General features: G+C 32.6%; 1 long non-coding RNA gene and 1 other non-coding gene across 8 annotated transcripts; one reads left to right on the top strand and one right to left on the bottom strand.

Moving 5' to 3' along the window:
• Positions 1-856: 856 nt before the first annotated feature.
• Positions 857-11,978, bottom strand: LOC147405920 (uncharacterized). Of its 7 annotated transcripts, none has more exons than XR_015176144.1 (6): positions 11,533-11,978; positions 4,974-6,140; positions 4,694-4,879; positions 4,521-4,572; positions 3,294-3,481; positions 1,375-1,581 (listed from the first exon to the last, which is right to left on the bottom strand). It is a non-coding gene; the product is annotated as an uncharacterized LOC147405920 (long non-coding RNA). The 7 variants fall into 7 exon arrangements; XR_015176146.1 differs by having other exon boundaries at positions 4,974-5,591; positions 11,533-11,967; XR_015176148.1 differs by having other exon boundaries at positions 4,974-5,021; positions 11,533-11,928.
• On the top strand, positions 10,706-10,830 carry LOC147405921 (U6atac minor spliceosomal RNA). The gene has a single exon (XR_015177134.1). It is a non-coding gene; the product is annotated as a U6atac minor spliceosomal RNA (small nuclear RNA).
• Positions 11,979-20,153: the final 8,175 nt, after the last annotated feature.

Raw genomic sequence — 20,153 nt, 5'->3', positions numbered from 1 at the left:
ATCTTGGAAAATTTACACGTGTCTTATTATATATTGGATAATAAAGAGAAGTAGACTAGTTATCTTCATTTTGTTCAATGCTTACCCGATGGATCAATTGTTGATTTTCAGTGGCAAAAGTATGACATGCCATGAAAAATTATTTACAAAAATAAGTGAATTGTTGATTTTCAATGGCAAAAGTATGACATGTCATGCAAAATTAGTTACAAAAATAATGTATTTTCCACGAAATACGAGTTTAAAGATGGTATTAGTTATTACAAAAAATTAATTGTGTTTTCCATCAACTTATGTGGGTGTGCCCATAGGCTATTTGAGAATTTTCAAGAACTTGTGGGACAATCTAGGTCCAACTCGTTAGTAGGGAAAGTTGGTCTATATTTAAATTTTGAATAACTTTAAACATTCAATCTCATAACTTTCCTTCTATGTTTTGTAGTAGTCTATAAATATTGAAAAAAATAATTACAAAATTTCTTTGGAAGATTTTTCAATATTTTTGCCAAAAAATATGATAACTGCAAACTTTTATTGTCAAATTTGAAAAAGAGACATGAGTTCCTTTCTTCTTATTTTATTTGGATTAACTTCAAGATAAGTTACTTAAAGATGATGCCTAACATAAAACTAATGATACATTAGTTTAGAGTTTTTAAAAATATAATCTTTCAAACCAGGTTGAATCCTTGTACAATTTAAAACCGTATAAGTAAATATGCCACATAAAGAAACGACAATGCTTGTAATCCTCAAAGGTATATGCAAAGAATGTTCTCCATTCCAAAAGATACCCAAAAATACTGTCATATATAAAATAAAGTTACATATTTTTTTTCTTCATTAAAGGCAGTAATCATTATAAAGTATCAATTAATAAATATTATCAAGAGCACTTAAGACCTATCTCTGATGATCTAAACATACAAAAGAAATGTAGTATAAGCACATTATAACAAAGATAAACAACTATATGTGCATGAATCCACTCATGTTTGATCCCACGTAGAAGTATAAATAATAGTTATATATGAAAATTGAAGTTGAGCATTTACATATTACAAATCTGCATCAAACAATTAAAGAATATAAATCAGTTCACTTACAAAAATAACTTTATTAATTAATAAGATAAGTGAGTTCTAACAATTGCCAAATAACACTATCTCATGTACTTATCAAGTCATGTATTTTAGTCAATGTATGAAAGAGACTTTCGACATTAGATCATCTGTTATATATATAATAAATTTATAATTATAGAATTTTATAAAATCTATAATCCTATAAAATACTTCTGATTCTATAAAAATTTCAGCAACATCTCCTCTTAAATATAGACATATGAAATTTTCCTGATAAACATAATACATGTATAATAAAATCCAGAATGGTATATACATAATACATCAACTGATTAGAAGTATTATAGTCAAGCATACAAAAGAAATGTAATATAAGCATATTGTAGTAAATATAAATAACTATATGTGCATGAATCCACTCATGTTTGATCCCATGTAGAAGTATAAACAATAGTTATATATGAAAATTAAAGTTGAGCATCCACATAGTACAAATCTGCATCAAACAATTACAGAAGATGAGTCAGTTCACTTATAAAAATAACTTTATTAATTAATAAGATGAATAAGTTCTAACAATTGTCAAATAACACTATTTTATGTTATTATTAAGTCATGTGTATATATATATATATATATATATTTTATTAATTTTAAAAAATTTATAAGGCGTCATTTGACATTAGATCAGAAGTATTTTAGTCAATGTCAAAAGGCTCCTTTTGACATTAAATCAGAAATAAATTATTTAATGTCAGAAGGCACCTTTTGACAGAAGTAATATAGACATTAGATCAGAAGTATTATAATCAATGTCATAAGGTGCCTCTTGCCATTAGATCAGAAGTAAATTCTTCAATGTCAGAAGGTACCTTTTGACATTAGATCAGAAGTAAATTATTCAATATCAGAAAACGCCTTCTGACATTAGATCAGAACTAATTTACGCAATGTCAAAAGGCACTTTTTGACATTAGATCAGAAGTATTTTGAGAGATGTCAGAAGACACATTTTAATATTAGATTAGAAGTATTATAGTCAATGTCATAAAATACCTCTTGACATTAGATCAGAAGTAAATTCTTCAATGTCATAAGGTGTCTTTTGACATTAAATCAGAACTATTTTGGGAGATGTCAGAAGGCACCTTTTGACTTTAGATCAGAAGTATTATAGTCAATGTCATAAGGTGCCTTCTGACATTAGATCAGAAGTATTATAGTCAATGTTATAAGGTGCCTCTTGACATTAGATCAGAAGTAAATTCTTCAATGTCAGAAGGCACCTTCTGATATTAAATCAGAAATAAATTCTTTAATGTTAGAAGGCACCTTTTGACATTAGATCAGAAGTATTATAGTCAATGTCATAAGGTGCCTTCTGACATTAGATCAAAAGTATTATAGTTAATGTCAAAAGGTGCCTCTTGACATTAAATCAGAAATAAATTCTTTAATGTCAGAAAGCACCTTTTAACATTAGATCAGAAATATTATAGTCAATGTCATAAGGTGCCTCTTGACATTAGATCAGAAGTAAATTCTTTAATGTTAGAAGGCACCTTCTGACATTAGATCAGAAGTATTATAGTCAATGTCAAAAGGTGCCTCTTGACATTAGATTAGAAATAAATTCTTCAATGTCAGAAGGCACCTTCTGACATTAAATCAGAAATAAATTCTTTAATGTCAGAAGGCACCTTTTGACATTAGATCAGAAGTATTATAATCAATGTCAAAAGATGCCTCTTTACATTAGATCAAATCAGAAGTAAATTCTGAAAATGTCAAGTGTTCATTAGAAGACACCATTCAAAGGTTTTTAATTGTCTTCCTATGTCATTATTTTTTGTATGTGATACACTTGTATGCAAAATACGTGCATCTTAACAAATCACTGAAACATAGAACAGAATTATACATGTTTCAAAAATCAAAATAATTGATATCTTACGTGGATATAAGTATATTACACGAATTTCGTGGGTAAGATTCTCCCTAATAATGTGTAACCGTACATCCATACCATGAGATGTTATACAATGAAAAATATCATATACGCCATACACAACTGGATCTCATATAGGGATACACAACTGAATCACATATTAAAAAATGCAAGTGCCACCCAAAACAACAATAAATAGATAAAATCTAGTGCTATAGCAAAAATAGAGTAATTACAAAAAGAAAAGTCGGAAGCCTTACCATTAAGCACCATCCACAAATGTTCATCACGAACAGTACAACAACTCTGTTGAGTCTTTACAGGTGCATTCTTATAGGCCCCATCGATGGTGAGAAGATGGGCATAAATCCACACTATCGCCACCGAGCAATTTCTCCGCATACCGATCTAATATATGCCATTTTGAGTGTAAAACATGTGGTACATACTGCAATTAAGCATTTAAAAATTAATACAATTAATATAATAAATATCAATCACTATAAACATAATATTATAAAAATACTTTCCTTAACAACTTAGTAAGCACATGAGTAGAATAACACATAAGTAGTAGCAAACTTAACGTCTTCCTCGTTAATGGATGAAATCTGACTGTCATCGAAGTTGTACCACCTATTCTCATCAAGAAGCTACAGGGTGAATAAGATGGGATCAGCACTCCAAATTACTTCCACAAACAGTACCATCTGTAACCTTTGACAGTGTGACGTGCGAATTGATGCACAAGGATTTAAGGAGGGGAAAAATGTACTACATTCACTGAGCCTTGATCAGTATAGCCATTCTATACATTGTAATCAAAGAGCAAGTCCAACCTACTTCTACAAATAGTACCATCTGAATAAGATGGAATCAGAATCCCAATTTTCACAATCACCAGGTTTTCTTTGTCATTTTCATTAGTCACATAGTTTAGATGTCAAAAAACATGATTTTCAGCATTGGATCCAAAATCCACTTTGTATGGTAATAATACCTATGTCTATGAGTCAAACAAATTATCTTTATTTGATTTGTATGGAGTGCCTCTAATGTCACATGAGAACTCAGAATTTGTCAAATGACTAAATCTCCTTTTCAATGGTTAAAACATGAACAAATGACTAAAATTAGAGCAACTACACAGTTTGTAAAAAAAGATGGTAATAGCTAAGATACAATTAATTGATAGCAAATATTAAGAAATGAGTATTTTTCAACTTTTCTTCTCCTCTACTAAAAACCCAAAAGTAATCTTCAATAAATTACAACAAAACACAGATCTCAACACAACTCAAATCCCAAAATTCTCACAAACCCACAGAGAAAAAAAACAGAAATCTAAGTTCCCAACAAAGTCATTGTTACTACCACCCAATGAGTGATTGAGTATCTGAGTCTAAGAAAAATCATTCTTTAAATCTTTTCCACTAACATTGATTATATAAAAACAATAGAGTCACGGTGCAATGTCAGAACAATACCTTAGTATCTTGTATTTTGTCTGCTAGTTATGCGTATCTCAAACATCTGAATCTACACACAATATGACAAGAACATTATAATTTGCTTTAATATATGAAGCAATGAGTATTTGAATGATTCCACCTTTCATAATTCAACAAGGCATAGTAAACTAGATTTTATATTTGTTTACCTGACGACAACTCAATTACTTGTTTATTGTCGTATTGTCGATTTCTTTTCACTCTGCCCAACGCTGCAGCCCGAGTTCGAAATGACACATTTTGTCTTTGGGATGTTTTCTTTCGTAATGACGTGTCATTCTTTGAGGTACTCCTTAGTCGTCGTGATGCCCAAATTTTTGAGATTTTTCGTTTCACTTTCCATATCACAAGGACCACATAAGAAAAGTTATACATTTCTAAAATACTTTAAAACAATATTGTAAATATTAAAGAATCAAAGCGACTCACCTTCAATTTTTCTTTGACTAATATTTACATCACGATTGCCCTCATCCTCTTGCACGTTACCGGTAAGTATTAAAATGTTTAATTTAGTACCAATGTATACATATCATAATTGAAACTCGTCATTTATCTTCACATTCGGTACACAAAAAAAAAATACAACTTAGTTCTATCAGTACAATTCACATGTACACCTTATTACAATAAAATTGTACACCCCATTTCTCATAAAGGATCCATTTAAAATACAAGTACTAAATTCTATGTCCCCAAAAGCATCATTGTGACATGAGATCATATTGTATTTTATACAATGTTAGAAGAATCATTCTTTCTGACATTGTATTTATATAAAAATACAAATTAAGCAAAATAAAACAAATCTAACTAACTCCTCCTAGTTTTCCTACTCGGTTGGGTAGGCCCCTTCACTTTTCGGGCTCTTTCGTTCATTGCATATTGGGCTTCATCTTCTGCTAGCAGAGGAGATGGAGACCGTTGTTGTGGATTAAGAATTTTGTACACTTCCCTATAACGCAACAACAATGTTTTTGCTTCTTGGTTGGGCCCTAAGGAAATGGATTCCTTTAGTAGACCCAACATTTTGTTTCTCATCTCAACCTAACCCATATACATATGTATTAATTAATATTGCAAAAATTAGTAAATAATAAGGCACAAGTTTGATTCAAATATGTAAAATTAGATATATATAGACTATGAAATTACCAATTTAGCGACGTCTTCGGGGACAGACGCTCTAGAAGATTGATTTTGTCGTTGTTGTACAATTCCAAAACGATTCTCCAGGTTTTGGACAATCGTATGGGATATGTTGGTGAATCATCGTTGGTAAGTCAATTCCGCATCCCATAGAGAAATTACTTTTGCTCCCAAATGTTTTAATTTGCAAACATGCTTGAACCAATTCTTCCAATGTTTCTCCCTAAATTTGTACTCTACCCGATACGCGAGTGCATTAAGGCCCCTTTGTTCGTAGCTAGGCCGTATCGGGTAGGGAGGGATGGTTTGGACGTATCCAGACTGTCGAAGACACCTTACCGGATGGTAAGGTTCAACGATGTTGTCTACCCATATACAACCATCATAGAACGTCACTGGGTTAATCGGAATATATTGTCTATCCTCCCTATATGGGTCCCAGATGACCTGCCAAGCATATAAATTAGATTAAACATAATTACAAGCTCATTATATTATAGAAAATGGGATACAACGCATATCTCTTCTTTGACCATATCATCTATGGTCTCACGTAAAAATTGAAGTTCGTCGCTAGAAACAACATTTACAGAAGTTGGTTTCTACCATACGCGGGTCACCAACCTTCCAATCGTTATTTAAACCTACTTGGAATCATGGGAAATGCTCATAAATCCATGCCTACAAATGAAAATACAAACTTGTTATTACATTTGTTATCAAATTAATAACAAAACAAGATCTAATTTACGCATACCTATAGCAATGGAAGATATCCCGCTATTTGTGTCACATCTTTTCTTGATGCGTACCCTAGTTGTCTATACAAAATCGCAAGTACAGCTGTCCCCCAAGAGAAATCCTTGACGTTTTGAACGTCCCGTAATAATGTAAGGTATTTCGCAAATACCTTTTTCCCGATTTTATCAGCAAAGATTGTGCATCCCAAAACATATAACAGATATCCTCTGACCACACTGTTTAATTCTTGCTGGGTTGTAGTATAACTATACCATTTAAAATTCTGAATTAACCAATTCATAGAAACAGTGTGGCTCCTATTAAGGTGCATTTCAGCCGCCGCCACCTCTTCAAGTTGAAGATCCAAAGTCTCAATCACTAAATGTCTAGCCGCTTCACCCAATAATGGCCTCAAAAAGATTGACTGACCAGTAATTGAAATACCTAATATCTGGTCTACGTCATCTAAAGTAATAGTCATCTCACCGAATGGGAGATGAAAGGTATTCGTTTTGGACTGCCATTTCTCAATGAAAACGGTCAATAGTGTCTTATTCAAATAATGATATTTGAACCTAGCAAGGTTTAAAAGACCTTAATCTTGAACTTTTTGTTAAAAAGTTGGTGTCTCAATCTCGAAGTTCCAATCATCCAACTTCTTCGAATGATTAATTTTTAACAAAAACTCAAAAAAATGTACACAAATCTCTCTCTCAACTCTCAAATGGATCAACCCATTTAAAGAAAAAGAAATTCAAAAAGTTTGATTCCTTATTTTTTTATGAGAACCTTTATGCCGTGTTTGTTAGATGAAATATACTAGACGAACCTAGACTTAGAATCATTAATCTACCATTTATAGATTACTTTCCTTACTAATCCATCCAAAATACCAATTTTAAAATTTTTTTTTTTTTCTAGTCTCATTGAGCTTCCTCTAATATTCAATTTATACAGATTTCAGTCAAAATTTAATCATAAAATCATTATCATTTTTAAAATAGGCATTATTTACGATTTGATCCAAAGAGTTCCTCTATTGAAAGAAATAATACTAGTTTTTCTATTTTAAAAGTATGAGAATCGAGAACCGATTCGAACTAAGGTTGATTTGGATTGGTTCGATTCTATATGATAATTGGATTGGTTCGGTTCCAAATTTTTAAAACCGATTATGTTTGATTTTGTTCCAATTTTACAAAAATCCGAACCATGTGCACCCCTAGGGGTGACAATAGTTCTTGGTCGTCTCCTATTCATATATGATAGGGGTGTCAATGGAAAGTCGAAATCCGATTTAATAATATCTGCTCCTATATAATACGTATATTATGTATTCATGTTACATAACAAAACTTTTATATATACATATATGACGTTGGATATATGTCATACAACAAAACTTAATCATTTAAACTTCATCTTCTCCAACCAAAAACACAGAATCAGCCATAACCATGTCTTCATCAAAGTGGTTTCGAGTTTCGACTGTGCCTTGTCCGACCGGCGAGCATCAGGTACATATTCTCTCTCTCTTCTTCTCCTTCTCTCTCTCTCCCAGTAAAACCCTATTTATTTTTTTCGACTGTGCGAGCTCCATAACCACTATCTTCTCCAGCTGACGAGCATCCAAGTTATGTCATCTCTCTCTCACACACACACACACACACACGCACAGAGTAAAACCTCATTTTATTCGATTTGTGAAGAGTAAAATGGGTGGAAGATTACCATTTTTGGAGTTGAAAAATTAAAGAAATTCGATTGGTTTTTTTTTGTAATACTTCAACTGATTGAGGATAATGGTATTTGGTAGGATTTTTTATCGGATCGGATATTATCTGATATCCAATATAATTTTCAATTTCGAATTCGAATTTGGTTAGTGATATACGATCGAGTTCGATTTCAAATTCGGATTTTGTTATTTTGTTTTTCGAATTCGGATTCGGATATAGCACTATCCGATTGGATATCTATCCGTTGACTACCCGAATATAATGATGGAAACATTTCCCGCTCACCCTCTCTTTTATCATTTATGTTCCCTCACCTAACGAAACATAAACAGAGCGAAACTCATTCGACCAAACCCTCGATAGAGCCTTCTTTCATGAACTCTCTCCCTCCAAAGATTACGGTGGTTAGTTCTCCATCAACGGAAACCCTCAACGGTGACCAGTTCTCACACCAAGTTGAAACCCATGATAAAACAATAGACAGAGAGAGTCGTCTCTCATTTGCGCCTTCGACGAAACCCTTCTTGTTCTCTCTTCTATAAATTTTTTGAAGTAAAAGTTATTTTCCTTCTCTAACCATTCTTGAACACTTATAAGGTTTTGTGCTTTTTAGTTATTGGTTTGGGGTTTAGCTTGGAATCAAATTCATTGTTTTGGGGCCAATGGTAATACGAACGTGTGTAGAATAGTTATAAGGCTTTGTGTTTTTAAGTTTTTGGTTTGGGATTTAGCTTGGAATCAAATTCATTGTTTTGGGGCTGATGGTAATACAAATGTGTTTAGAACAGTCATAAGGTTTTGTGTTTTTTAGTTATTGTTTTGGGATTTACCTTGGAATCAAATTCATTGTATTGAGGCTAATGGTAATACACACATCTATACAAACTACTTAACTAGATTATTCTCATCTAACACATATGTTAGTAGTGAATGAAACACAACATAACAAGCTTCGTACGGAAATGTACTCTGTTTTGTCAATCACCTTTCAGTTATACTTGGCTCTCTTAATTATACATTACTTCTTGAGCAACAGTCTCACTGAACATTGTAAGATTTTCTGAATTAAACGAAACTGATTTTATTTATGCTCTTTTGTACTCAGAATGGTTAGAAGCAAGGGAAATAAATGTGCAACCCCTCTTGCCGCCGGACCTAGTACCTCTGAACATGAAGAAGAAAACATTCCTGGAGGTCCTATAGATACTTCAGTACTGTGCACTTTTAAGACACACAAGACGTATTTTATTTGGCAATCACAAGTAAGTTGTACATTAACTATTCTTACAAATTGATATAATTAATTGTTAGGCAATTTATTTTTTCTTATGTTCGTCATGTAATCATTTGTAGGAAAGCAATGCGTTAACTATATTTAATCATTCAAAGAAGTTGGATGATTGGGAGGTTGAAATTGAGACTCATGCTTTTCAACAAAAAATTCAAGCTTCTAGTCTATTAAATCTTGGTAGGTTCAAATACCAATATTTGAATAAGACATTGTTAACCGCCTTCATTGAGCGATGGCACCCTGAAACCAATACATTTCATCTCCCATTCGGTGAGATGACAATTACCTCAGATGACGTCGACCAGATATTGATTATTCCAATTACTGGTGAGTCAATTTTTGTGAGGTCATTAATTGGCGGAGCGGCTAGACGTTTAGTTGCCGAGACTTTGGATGTTCAATTGGAAGAGGTGGCGGCTGAAATGCAACTGAATAGGGGTCACACTGTGTCTATGAATTGGTTAATTAAAATTTTAAGGGGTACAGTTACACTGCAACCCCACAAGAAGTAGACAATATTGTTAGAGCATATTTGTTATATATTTTGGGATGCACAATTTTTACCGATAAAACCGGGAAGAAGGTATTCTCGAGATACCTTACATTGTTGCGGGACGTTCAGAACGTCAAAGACTTCTCTTGGGGTACCGTTTTACTGGCGATTTTGTATAGACAACTGGGGTGCGCATCAAGAAAGGATGTGACACAGATATTTGGATATCTTCCATTGCTACAGGTTTGCGTAGATTAGATTTTATTTTGTTATTAATTTGATGTATATATAATAACAAGTCAGTATTTTCATTTGCAGACATTGATCTATGAACATTTCCCACAATTTCAAGTGGGTTTGAATAATGAATATCATGTTGGTGACCCCCGTATCAAGCGGTGGAAACCAACTTTTGTAAATGTTATTTACACTAACGAACTGCAACGTCTACGTCACACCATAGATGATATGGTCAAAGAAGAGACAAGCATTTTATCCAATTTTGGCGTCATCAACATAACTTTAAAATTGGGCTTTTTCACCACTAAAATAGTACAAATAATTGAACATTTTTTGAATTGTAACACCCTTTCCAATAAAATCAGCTTATTTTACATAGTAAAATTTGGAAATAGTCTTAAACATTTCAATTTCTAACCACTAAATTAACCTACATTGAATCTGTTTTTTACAACTCAAAACAAACAATGAATTCCCAAACCAAAATCAAAGCAATATTTTCCTCAAAGTGTTCGTAAAAAAAAGAGACGGTTGGCATCTCCCTTGACAGGCATAGGAACAACTTTCGAGCTTACCTGTTACCACACATGGTAAAGGCTACCCACATCGGCGGATGTACAACCCAATTTTTCAAATCTTAAAAAACAAAAAAACAAAAAATTATTTTCCTCAAAAGGAAGGGTAAATCAAAAAACATTCTCAAGTAGAATAGTCCAGATTTTGGGTTTCAAGGTCACTTGGTTCCAAGACTCAACATAACAAATTCAAAAAATCACAGAGTCAGCACAACAACTTAGTTTAGTAATACCTACAAACATTCTCAAGTGCAACCTAACAAAATATGATTTGTGATTACCAAAACAATCTAACAAAATCAGTCTTTTACATCATCAAAATAATCTCAAAAATTAGAGATTCATGCAACATCAAAATAACAAATCTGAATCAAAACTTGTGAAATACGATAGATCGAAAAATAAATAAAAAAGAAATTAGAACATATAAAGTGAAATTTGGGATTGGCAACTACTTTTCAGGATATAAAGTGCAAGAATCCACAATCACTCTAACTTAATCTTTATTTAACAAAAAATATATATAACTTCAATATTTACTCACATTTTCATTTTTATCTATTCATGAGAGTATAGACATGATAAACTAGTACAGAGAAAAAAGAAATTAGTTGTAACACTAAAAAATCAAATTAAAAAATTCTGATTAAAATGAAGGGACAAAGAAATTAACAATTATTAATAAAATTCAGGTGCTTCTTAAAATGTTAAAAAAAAAAAAAAAAAAAAGATATTTTCAATGTCAAAAATAGTAACTTACACTTTTTTTTTTTTTTGGGTGGTTTTGCCTACTCCCCCCTTATTCGATTTTTTCCCAAACCACCCATCCCGAACTGAAAGGGAAAACCATCCATCTAGAACAAAAAAATACTCAGACATGAACATACTTCCTTCATTACCAACCATCTTCTCTATCAAGAATTCTTCACACCTTGAATCAGAAACCCTAATAGAGTTCATCAACCTTGAGCGCCCTTTCATTTTATAGCCTCTTGAAAACGAAACCAATGGTATAGATTAGTTTTAAAGAAAGTGCCCTAATATGGGCGGTTGGATTCTCTCTATTTCCTTTGTGCAAGATAGATCCAATACATCTTCACCTACTGAGGAAGATTGAACCGTCCAACCAGTTCGCTCATTATATGCTCGAACATAGATGTGAAGATCGCCTTGATTTTCAAGAGTGACTACTCTTACTAAATTATTACGGATTTCTCCGTCACTAAGTGTCGTTGGGCTCACCTTGTGGCATCTTAAAACAGGATCTAGTGCTTCGGGGTTATAGATGAAAATATTATATGAACTTTGAAAAAAAATAAATTCCGAAATAAGTTAGTTTTCACTGATGGATGTCAATTTTAGGTTTGGGAGTTATGTGGAAGTTTGATTACCTTCCATTTTTAGAACCTTGGATCAAGTGAATTTTTTTTTTTTTTTTGAATTTTTTCAAGAAACTTAGAGGGTTGTGGTGTTGGATTGCTGATGTGATTATCCATTTGAGCGAAATGACCTTTTGTAAGACTTAAAATCTTACTATGTTAGTAAGGAAAATGTTTCTCTTTTCAAAAAGGTCAAATGGTCGACATGTGAAAATTTTTATCCCGGGTTAATCAAGGATATCTTATCAAATCAGTGGAGTGATGATCGCACCATCGTCTCTTATACAATAGTCCTAGTATTAGCTCATGTAAGGCAATACAACTCATTATTTCTGTGAATGGATGGTGGATTATCCGAATCCAATTCAAAAGTTTATTTGAATTATTAAATATTATTCAAAAAATTTGGCTGTCAAATTTGAATTTGGATAAAAAATTATATTCGAATCCTTATTGGATATGTATTTGGATTGAGATATCTACTCCGGTAATATTGGATTCAAATTTATTAGATATAATATATGTTATATCTGATTCAGATACTATCGAATTTAATTAGAAATTGAATATCGGAAAAAAAAAATCCCCAATTTCAATATTCCTACATTGAATTTGATTAATATCCATTGATAGCCATATGATTCATGATGGTGGTATAATAGATTCATGTAACCGGTGGTTGTGTCCAACTAAGGCGATCTCCTATGTCAAGAGTCGAACCCTTAATAATTGGATCCTTTGATCTTTGGGTGTCACAAGTAGGTCTGTCAATGGCAATTCAAGTCGATCGTGGTTGATTCCTAACTCAACCTTAAAGAGATAGGTTATACCTTGGACTAACGATACTCTCATCTAATCTAGCTTGATACGTCTAATGGTTTGTGTGGAGGTGATTTTTGTGATTATCTCGAGATCTTCTTTTCTTTAATTAGATGACCTGCAACTCCTTGAGATTATCCTTGCTCCCTATTCCACAGAGCCTTTAATGCCTAAGTTAGTTCTAATGAAATTGCAACAGGTATCAGTATAGATCACAAAAATAACCTCTACAGTTTGTTTGGAAATGTTGTATGTAAAGTGGTTGTTGCTGAAAGCTAAGAGAAGGTGGTGGTTATTGTTGAATTGAATTTATTGTTTGGCGAGTTGTTGTCCAATGTTTGCTAAATGAGTTTAAAAATAAATTTTCTTTAAAAATTAATGTAGATTATTTTTCATACCATTCATAAGATTATTAAAACATAAACTAAAAACAAGATTTAATATAAAAAAAATATGTATAAAAATATGAGAAACAAAGAAAATAAATGAATAAAGTCAATCAAAGCAACTTAATTACGTCGGTTTGAATATTTTTTTCCATTTCGATCTTTCTTTTTAATGGAATTAAGAAATTTGTAATCAAATTAACCACATTAACACCTTGTAGATGGAAGAGTATCCATCGTTTTTATTTATTATTTTTTATTGGGTTTCAATTAATTCACCAACTCTCCCTGTGTGAGAGCCATCCATTAGGATTTATTGAGGTTGGTTGTGATGGAGTGCTTTGTTTACAAATGAAATATTTAGTTAAAATAAATAAGTGAGTCAAATTAGCTTGATAACTCACATTGTGGTATCTAAAAACATGATCTAATGCCATAGGGATATAGGGGACAAAATTTTAAGAACTTCTAAAAAAATCAAAGAACAAGTAAATTTTGATTGTTGAATTTTAAATTTTTTTTAGGAGTTTGGTAGCCCTTCATTTTCAACAAATTGGATGTCAAAATAGATTTTTTTTTTTTTTTTGAATGTGAAATTTTGCATGTGTGGTATTGGATTGCCATTAGTCAGATTTGAAATCTTACGAAGTTCGTAAGTAAAGTGGTTTTTTAAATTAATATGTTGAGAAGAAACACGAAAACACTTAAAAAAATATTGATTTTAAGATTAGTATTTTGAAGGGAAATTGCTTTACTGCCTACGTTGGACACTGGTTCCAACACTAAGTTGACCAGGCAGTGCATAAAGAATCGTTGATTTTTAACTTGTAGCTCGAGGAAATAAATATATGATTATTTGTGCATTGTCAAGTCAACTTTGTGTTGGACCAGTGTCCAACGCAGGCAGTTATTTTGTAGACATGTGCCCTAAAGATACATGTTTAAGTGCAATAAATAAACTTAGGAAATTAAAATCTTATGATATTTTAGTAAAAAGTAATATTTTTAAGGGTATTTTTGGTATAAAGTTCAATTTCCAAAAAGTGTTTTATTGTACTTTAACGTGTTCCCTAAGGGTACATGTTAACAAGGCACGCAACTCTGTTTTACCAATTAACTAAGTCGTGGCTTGATGGTATGTTCAAGGTCGAGTGCATCGGCAGGATTTTAGCTGAATCCTTTCAGCACCGGGCATCAAGTGGAATGCACCAAACAAGTTGAACATGTTGGGCAACCACAATTAGCATCATCGGCGTCGTTCCATGATGAAAACAAATAGACCATGAGTCAGCTTTAAAAATTCAAACTAGGCTCAGGTTTTTAAAGTACTATTAAGAGAAAAAATTCATGCATTCTTTATAATCATTCGATCCAATGTTTTAAACATCGGGTCGATTGTTGACTCATATGATTGATCGAGTTGGTCCAAAGTGGTCTGACCGGTGGTTCAAACCGATCAGAACCAAAGCAAATCTCTGTCCACTTCTTGGAATATCCTCATTGGACTAGGCAAAGACATCCTAATATGCCTGAACGAACTCAATCAGCTTCCTTTCTCTCTCCATCAGGCACAAGAACATATCGATCCAAACTAATTTAGGTATGAAAGATTAAGTAATTTTAGTTTCTTCCTAAAATTAGGTAACTTCAAATTCAAAAACATGATCCAATGCCACATGATGTAAATTACAAGATTTTAAGATTGGGGTCACTGGTTGAACCACTAGAACCTAGCAGGCCAATTGGGTTTTTTTTTTGGTCAACTACCCCAAAGAAGTTACCTAGTCTGGTCCAACCCGATCCAACCGACTAATTAGTCCAATTCAATTTTTAAAACACTGATGATTTGATCCGTTTGATATAATTTTTCACCAAAATAGGAGTCAAATATCTATCCTCATTGAAAAATAGTTAGAGATGAATGTAAAGTTATTATTTGTAATATGTTTTAGTTATCTTTTGTTATAAAATAGTACATTTATCTACACGTGATATATACATATAAAATATACTAACAGGCCAAATCAAACAAGGCTGGGCATTTTAAACCTTAGCTCTAGCACGAACTTAAGGGGTTGAATTTTTTTTTAACTTGGCCTACCTTCACAGGTTCAAGATCAAGGCCTTAACCCATCTTTTTGGACCCGTCAAGCCACAGGATCAATGGACAACCCTAATCGCAAGAACTTGTTCTTCTTTAAACCACACTTCCAAAAGATATAAACTCCCTTGAAAACGTAAATCAATTGTACATGTGCAATTAGAATATATTAGTTAAACTAGGCTTGAGAGAAAAATTGATTCCAAGCTAGCAATGTCGGCACTCACATATAAAAGGTATAAACTCCCCTAAAAACCAAAATTACCTTTCCAATTCACCAAAGAAAGTCTAACAAAGGTTTCATCTTGAATGGTAGGGACAAAGTTGGCTCTGCATTGTAGGTTTTGCTACATCAACAAATAAACGAGAATACCTTTGTCGACATCAACCTCTATAAGGAAGAACTAGTCTACTAATAACCCAATAAACATAAGACTATGTGTACTACTACACCAAGAAGAATTCTCCAAGTCTTGTGGAAAGATACGTGATTCTACAATAAGAATTATTTCTATGTGGCCAAATGACCTACACGTTTTAGGGTATTTGACTTGCACAAGTGTTCTATTAATTAGACAAACAGCAATAATAAATAATATCCCAATAATATCAATTGGAAAAATATAAACACCACTTAAACTCTTAGAAGGAAACCTTGATGGATAGGAATCCTACTAAAAGAGGAACTCTAGGCCCTCTACGCATCTATTTAAGTGAAACGGCATTCTCATAAGGGTTAATTGATTTCGACGGTTTGAAAAGTGCAAAAGGGTTTTGAATTGACGTGACACCATCAATCACTAAATCCCTAACGACCAACATAGAGAGGGAATCGAAAGTGAGTCTAGAAAACATAGCACATAGATCATCGGTTCACACGATTGGGTATTGATATACGTTGGAGCATTGGAACGTGGATTGGAGCAAGGGACACCTCCAACAAATCAGTTCATCGATTTCTTATGGCACAAGGTAATTGCATCCAACTTTGATCTTTAAAAGCATGTATAGGATTCTTGAGATATATGTGATTCTTGATCTTGAAAATATTATAGAATTAAAGTTATGTGAAAAAAATTTAAAATAGGTTAAGTCTCACATCTACAAGTTTGCAATCATCAACCCTCAAACCTCAAGTCAAATCCAAAAATCGTTAGACGTGACATGTAAAGGAAGGAAGATCAAGCAACACCAAAGTGTGAGCTCATGGTCAATTTCACTATCGCCCTCAAAGACCGAATGCTCATAATCTCACAAAATTCCTCAAAGGTTAGACAAGTGCCAAACCAAAATGACATGTATGAAGATAAGGGTCCTAGAAACTCACAGTTGCTCTAAGAAAGCTCCAATTAGCATTGATGTTCTACAATTAGAATGAACTTTGCAACTTGAAAACCCCAAAGCCCATTTTATATCTTAGACATTGAACTCATAAACGAGTCTACCATGGATATTTTGAGACATTGTTAGTACTTTCTAACTATTATGTGAAAATTTGTAGCATTCTTTGGCATTAATTAGCTTAATAGCCTCCTCACTTGAAGAGGAAAAAAAATTCCTAGTTGGATCCACGTGAAAGTTTGATCAGACCAAAGAATATGTCTGATTAGGTAGGGGCCTGTTCGATTGGATAACATGTGCAGTCTAATACGAACCTATCCCAAAGATCTTATCTTCAATCAAGAGATCTTCTCTTGAGTCAACTTTAGTTAATTTTTTTCTACAATTGGTTCAATTAAGGATTATATTTTTGTCATTAGTTGAGTCTTATCCTTTGAGTTGTTAGGAAGGTAGTTATTTCTAGATTATTAGGGAAAATGGGTTATCCTTCCTGATTGTTAAGAAGTTAGTTTCATTTTGTTGCTTATTTAAAGAGGTGTTGTTGATAAGAAATGTAGAGAAGTATTTGGTTAATTTAGAAATCTTTTGTAGTTCGTAGTTTCTATATTTTAGATTTTATCAATCTAGTATCAACGCACTTTCTTGTGACTGTGGAAACTCCACCAACTCTCCTTGTAGCTCCAGATATTCCACTAGGTTTTGATAACAAACTCACGGAGGTTGATGAAATGAATGTGAGAATAAGAGAATTAATTGAGGTAGTGCTGAACATTCAAGCAACCATCAACACGTTACATCCACGTCCACCGACTGTGCACGAACCACCCATACTACTACCTCGCCAACCACCAGAGATGCAACAACTAGCTCCATTTCGAGGATTTCAAGGGAAGTCAATTCGATAGGACTTTCCCACCTTCGAAGGGGTCAACCTTGAAGGTTGGGTCTTCCGTGCCCAACAATTCCAACACCTTAATAATGTACCCAATAAACAAATAAGAGAGCTAGTAGCAGCGCACCTTACTATAGAGGCAATTCCTTGGTTCCAATGGTTATCCAAAACTAGAGGACTGCCCAACTGTAGACACTCCATTTTTTCATCTGCCTAATTCGGCAATTCGTCATCCAACTATTATGGATTCCTAATGATGAGCGCAAAGAACTTGAAAGCTTAAGAATTTATTTCCCAATTTTTTGTTTCCAATCCTTTCATCTCTCTCACTTGTTACCACGAGACTAGAAAATTACGCACGCGTAAGATCACTATACCTTATACTCGACTTAGCAAGTACGTATGCTTAGGGTTGCAACATATTTCGGTAACCTAGATACCTTACGACGCTAGAAAAATATGACCTCGAGACTTAGAAATAATCACGTTTGAATTGAAAGAAACCATACACCAAATTCGCAAAAAATTGACAAAATGACGAAAATATCCCTAGTGAATCCCGCACCTACGAAAAATCTTAGAAGTATTTTTGTTGCCCATAGAATATGATTTCGAATCTAACGAGACTAAAATCGGTGAAAACAAAAAAGTTTACGAAAAATCACAAAAAATTATCAAAATACCCTTCGACATCTTACTTTTACCTAAAGACCTTGACTCATAGGAAAACATGGCTAAAAACATACCTTCAAAAAATTTACACATATCAAAGGAAAATTTTTTTGAAACCCCACGATTAGGAAAATTGAAAGTTCACCTAAAATCATGAATTAAAATTAAAAAAAAAATTAAACAAGTCGAAATTTTTTAAACAATTCAAATTGAAAAATTAATATCAATTAACCAATCAAATTGAACTCTAAAATAAATCGACCAATCAAATCGAGCCTTAAAATCTTAATAAATTTACCAATCAAATTGAATCTCAATATTAAAATTTACCCTTAATTGTCTAATCGAATTGAAAATTAAGGTTAAACCCAACCAATCAATAAGGGACTACCGAGTTGCAAAAAGCATGGGATTGTTACCCATATGATCATATAAGAAATGTGCAAAGAAGGAAAAGGAAAATTTTCAAAACAAAAAGGGAAAGAAAAGAAAAGAAAAGATTTTTGTTAAAAAAAGAATTCCACATTCTCAGTTAAGAAACGTGGAAAGGAAAATAAAAAAAGGAAATGAAAGGAAAAACGGAAAGAAAGAGGGGAACATGTTAGGAATTAGAGAAAATATTTCAAACGATTTTTAGAAATAAATAAAATTAAAAAAAAAAAAAAAAAGTGAAAAAGGGGAAGAGGGGATTTTTTAGAAAGAAAAAATATATAAAAATGAGACGTCTTCTTTATTCCCCTATCTCTCTTAATGTGATAAGAAAGGGGTTTTTTTTTATCTTGTTCCTTCAAAAAAAAAAAATAGAATAACAAAAATGATAAAAAAAAAAAAATAATAAAAAACAAACGAAGAAGAATTAAATCTCTCTCTCCAACGGCCCATGTTCTTCATCCTCTTCCATCACAACCCCTTTTTACTTCTCTACTCTCCACCACAATAGCCCCATCACCCTTCTTCCTCCCATCAACGCTTCTCGCAGCTACCTCGGATCGTGCTTGAAGGAATCCCACACAATTACTTTTCAATTATAGAGGTGACTCTATCTTTTTACTTAATTTTTATTTTTTTGTATTTTTACCCTTAATTCCTCTTCTCTTCCTTCCCTCTATGCTTTTCCAAATTGCTATTCTTTTGTCTTTTTTATCATCGTGGATCTATCGTTAATTCTTGAATGATACAAAAAGTTTTTCTTAATTTTTATCATCGTGGATCTATTGTTTATCATACAACAATTAAAGATTAAAACACACAATTAATTCAAACATTACAAAGGTTTAGCTCAAACTATTATCTCAACATTACAAAATTTTATAACACTCATTCGAAGTAATTTTTTTTCAATTATGATTAGGCTCATATAAAACCTTAAACCCAAAATATATAAATCTAGCAAAAAAGATAGATGACTTCTATTGGCACACCAACTGATACTTGTAGTTTTAGCTTTTAATTACTTTGGGTATTTTCAAATACAAAGTGATTTTAACTTTTTGGGCAATTTGAAATATAAAATGATTTCACTTTTAGCTTTTATCTGTTTTAGCTTTAACAAATACAAAAGTAACTTTTACCTTTTTAACTATTTTTGGGTAGTTCCAATACACAAGTGTGTGTGTTGGGTTTTTTCTTTAAAACCTCTAGTCTCACATTGATCATGAGAAATACTTGTTATGTCTTTATTTACTATCATGTTTTACTTGTGTGATAAAGTTAGAAAGAATAAGTGGAGGCCCACATGCACACAAGACCCAACCAAAATCCTATAGAACACGGCGAGGTGACTCGAAAAAG

The sequence above is a fragment of the Akebia trifoliata genome, chromosome 3, assembly GCF_017979445.1.
Source record: "Akebia trifoliata isolate Shusen 1 chromosome 3, ASM1797944v1, whole genome shotgun sequence".
NCBI lineage: Eukaryota > Viridiplantae > Streptophyta > Magnoliopsida > Ranunculales > Lardizabalaceae > Akebia > Akebia trifoliata.
The sequence above is the reverse complement of the archived record's forward strand: the minus strand, read 5'-3'. Positions and strand labels throughout refer to the sequence as shown.